The 4,726-nt window shown below is 45.4% G+C and overlaps 1 pseudogene; it reads left to right on the top strand.

Moving 5' to 3' along the window:
- The first annotated feature begins 1,377 nt into the window (after positions 1-1,377).
- On the top strand, positions 1,378-2,284 carry LOC102262694 (annotated as a pseudogene).
- The last annotated feature ends 2,442 nt before the right edge of the window (positions 2,285-4,726 follow it).

The following is a 4,726-nucleotide window of genomic DNA, read 5'->3' as shown; positions in this document are numbered from 1 at the left end:
CCGAGGGGCGGGGGGGGGGCCCCCCCCCCCCCCCGCCAGTGCACAAATTTTTGTGCACCGGGCCTCTAGTATATACATTAAAAGGCTAATATGCAAATCGACTGAATGGCAGAATGAGCAGTCGCTATGATGCACACTGACCACCAGGGGGCAGACACTCAACACAGGAGCTGCCCTCTGTGGTCAGTACACTCCCACAGTGGGAGGGCGATTCAGCCAGAAGCCCTGAGCCAGGCGCATGGCTGGCGAGTGCAGTAGTGGTGCCAGGAGCCTCCCCGGCCTCCATGGTGCCTACTGAAGGCTTAGGCCCGCTCCCCCCTCCCCTAAGCCATCAGTCGGACATCCTTGGAGGGCTCTCAGACTATGAGAGGGCACAGGCCAGGCTGAGGGACCTCCTCCTCCCTTCGATCCATGATCTATCACCCCAAAGAGGTAGGCCCCACCCACCTGCTGCCGGCCAGGTAGCCTGGGCCTCCCTCTTTGGGGCAATCACCGAGCCCCCACGATTGATCGCCCTGCCGATGGCCTGGACCTCCCTCTACAGGACAATGGTGGGGTGATGGCGGGCCCTCAACCAATAGCACCGCCTTGGCCCGCCTGGTGCCAGTACATGTCATAGCGTGGGCCTCCAGACTGTCGCTCTGCTGTTCGACAGTTCAGTCATTCAGTCGATTTGCATATTACGATATATATATATATGTTTTCAATTGAATATTAGCCATCCTTAAAAAAGAAGGAAATCCTGCCATATGGGACAACATGGGTGAACCTGGAGGACATTATGCTTAGTGAAATACGCCAGACACAAATGAACAAATACTGCATGAATCCACTTACGTGAAGTATCTAAAATAGTCAAACTCATAGAAACAGAGGGCAAGATGGTGGTTGCCAGGTACTGGGGGAGAGGAAGTGGAGAGTTGCTGTGCAATTTCAGTTATGCCAGAAGAATGAGTTCCAGCTCCGCACTGCAACTCAGCTCTTAAAAGGGTAAAAGCATGGTTCTCCAGGGGCCCTGAATCTCTAAACATAAGCAAGTTATCTACAGACTTTGAAAAGCACAGTGGTTCTCAACCTTCCTAATGCTGCGACCCTTTAATACAGTTCCTCATGTTGTGGTGACCCCTAACCTTAAAGTTATTTTCGTTGCTACTTCATAACTGTAATTTTGCTACTGTTATGAATTGTAATGTAAATATCTGATATGCAGGATATATTTTCATTGTTACAAATTGAACAAAATTAAAGCGTAGTGATTAATCACAAAAACAATATGCAATTATATATGTGTTTTCTGATGGTTTTAGGCGACCCCTGTGGAAGGGTCGCTCGACGCCCAAAGGGGTCATGGCCCACAGGTCGAGAACCGCTGCATTAGAGGGACGTGCCTACACCCGCCCTCGCAATGTCCAGCGTGCAAGTGCTTGTCCCGCCCCTGGATCAGCGCCATATGTACCATGGCCCTTATGTCGGCTGATTCCCGCATTGCAGAACTTCTCACAGGGCTCCATCCGCTGATCAAACAAACGCAGGAAGAGCGTTGGCGGAGTGAGCACAACTTAGTGAACATCCAGAAGATCCACTAGCAGATGCACACAGAGAACAAGATCTCTCCCTATTACCGGACAAAGCTGTGTGGCCTCTATACAACCGCAAAAGTCGATACAGTGGCCTAGTGCAACATCCTCTGGAAAGTCCTAGATAAGAGTGCGGAAATCAAGTCTCTGTCGGCCAAGATCGCGGGCCTGTACAATGACTCAGAGCCCCCTTGGAAGGCCATGCGCAGGGGTTGCTGATGACCCTGCTGCAGCAGTCAGCCATGACCCTGCCGCTGTGGATCAGGAAGCCTGGTAACAAGCTGCCCCCACTCTGCGGGGCCATTCCATCCTCTGGGAACTACATGGCCAAACCTGGAGACAAGGTGGCTGCCTGGGTCAAGGCCATGGATGGGGATGAGCAGTGGATCCTGGCCGAGCTGGTCAGTTACAGCCATGCCACCAACAAATATGAGTTCGATGACACTGATGAAGAGGCAAAGAGAGACACCCTGAGCCGGCGGCTCATCATCCGGACCCGGAGCCTTATTCCAGAAGGAGCAGCTCATGCTGGCCCTGTATCCCCAGACCACCTGCTTCTACCGTGCCCTGATCCACACACCCCCACAATGGCCCCAGGATTACTATTCGGTCCTGTTTGAAGATACTTCCTATGCAGATGGTTACTCCCCTCCCCTCAATTGGCACAGAGGTAGGTGGTGGCTTGTAAGGAGCCCAAGAAAAAGTGAAGCAGGCTGACAGTCTCCTGCCACCTCAAGGGGACATGCAACAAAACATTATGTGATGAAATAAATGTTCTTCCCCTTAAAAAAAAAGAATGAGTTCCAGAGATCGGCTGTTCAACATAGTGACAATACCATACTGTGCACTTGAAAATGTAAGAGGGTAGCCCTGGCCAGTGTGGCTTAGGTTGGTTGGGTATCATCCAGTGTGCACCAAAAGGTTGCCAGTTCAACTCCACACATGCCTGGGTTTCAGCAGGGGGCATGGAGGAGACAGCCAATGATGCTTTTGCTCTCACTTCAATGTTTCTCTCTCTCCTTCTCTCTTCCTCTCTAAATATCAATAAAAAAAATTTTAGAAATAAAATATAAGAGGGTAGATATCATGTTGTCTTCTTATCCCAATAAAACACAAAGACATTTCCAAAAAAAAAAACAACACAAAACACAACTCTGTAGGTAATAACAAATGTGTACTGTATAACACTAATTTTCTTTGACAGTATCTCTTCACTTAAAAATATACAAGTATTTCAAATTCTTAAACAGATATGAAACTATTATCTGACCTATTCAAAATAACCTTTTGGGGGGAAAATACCAAATTTAACTTTACTAGATCAAGGTACAAACTCTGTTAATGGCTGTGGGACTTTGGAGGTCATTAATCTTCTTTCCTCTTCATCTATACAAAGGAATTAGACTAGTTTTCCTACCAAATTTGGATAACTAGGATTCAAGATTTTAAAAATGTTTTTGTGATACTATTCGCATTTGCTGTGGGATTGCTCCCTGGTTCCAGCAGAGAAGTCCTGTCAGCTGTTGTAGATTAGAGCCACCCTTACAGGGGGAAGTTCCCTGATCTCCCCTTTGTGACAGGTATGCTCCATTCAAGGTGTCTGTCTTAGCTCAGTTGCTAGCAGATTATTTCAGCACAGCAGACAAATGGCAAGAACAGGCATAATATGTTTATACCAGTCCCAGAGAAAGAAAGTAATATTGTTTACTTTGGGTCTATATATCCTGGGGAATTTAAGATGCCAGAGCAGCTCATTCACAAACAGCAAACATCATTTATAGTAGCTGCCATAACAAATACCATAGACTGGGTGGCTTACACTAAAGAGTTTTATTTCTCTCATTCCTGGATGTTGGAAGTCCAAGATCAAGGTACTGTCAGATTCTGCTCTTGGAAGGCCCTCTTCTTGGCTTGCAGTCAGCCACCTTCTCGCTGTGTGCTCACAGGGCCTTTCTTTGGTGTGTGCACATGGAGAGAGAATCTCATTTCCTCTTCTTTTAAGGGCACTAATTGCATCACGAGGGTTTCACCCTCATGACTTAACTTAAACCTAACCATCTCCCATAGACCCACCACCATTGGGGTTTAGAATGTCAACGTATGAATTTTGGAGGAAACACAAACATTCATCCCATAACAGTGTTTTGTTCAATGGCACTAAAAGCCAACATTCACAAGAGCACACGGCATACTCATTGTCTCAGGGAATGTGTGCTATACTAAATTCTCTCTGCTTTTGGCTTTTCCTCCTATCTGGAGGAGTATAACATTAGAAGATCAATATAATTATCACAGAAAAACAGCATTGAACTTTCATTTTCCAAGCTAGTCACCACAACAAATACACATTCTTTACTAGGGCTTTGAGGACCTCTCTTAATTTCCTCTCTTACTGGTTCTCAGTGGGTTTGGATATGACACACCTTCTCTCTCACTCACAGCCATAAAGGTGAAGGGCACACTGAGAGAGTAAGACTCACAAAGCCATGACTCATTTTTGTACCTTTTGGTTTTTGATCAAATGCCAACAGATGGCAAAAGATAAATAAATGAGTCTTCAATAATAAGGTATATGGAAACCAGTAACATTATGGGTGATTATTCAAGTTTCATTATTAATTTTCTTCTTCCTAATATTTTAAATAAATGTAGTACAATAGGCAAAGAATATAATCCAGTACAATCCAGTACTTTCTGGGAGTAGAGAGAAGTTGCATTTTGCAACTACATGTGTGGCTTATTCACACACATGCAAATAGGAGGTGAGGTAGTAACTGTTCACCATAAACCTTAGGGTTTCAGATCACCATGGAAAATGTACTTTATTTAACAAACTAAAAAATTAGTTTCTCTTTCAAAATGCATTCATTTTCTTTACTTAAAATCAACGCAAATGGGACAGTGCTTTCCAAAATGACCTAGATCAACGTCTGATACAAGATGACGAGGATATAGAGTTGGAAGAAGCCTGAAAGAATCCAGCTCCCTCATTTTCTAAAAGAAGCAAACTATAGGTCAAAGATAAATGACTTTCTCAGATCAGCAGAGCCCATGAATAGTCATGCCCAAATGAGTTGGGGTCTCTGGAGCCTCGTCACAAAGCCCTTTCCAGAACCTGTGGTCCCTCTGAAAGCTATGGTTCTAGCATT

The sequence above is a fragment of the Myotis brandtii genome, unplaced genomic scaffold (assembly GCF_000412655.1).
Source record: "Myotis brandtii unplaced genomic scaffold, ASM41265v1 scaffold250, whole genome shotgun sequence".
In the NCBI taxonomy this organism is placed as follows: Eukaryota; Metazoa; Chordata; class Mammalia; order Chiroptera; family Vespertilionidae; genus Myotis; species Myotis brandtii.
This window is presented reverse-complemented; position numbering and strand designations above follow the sequence as displayed.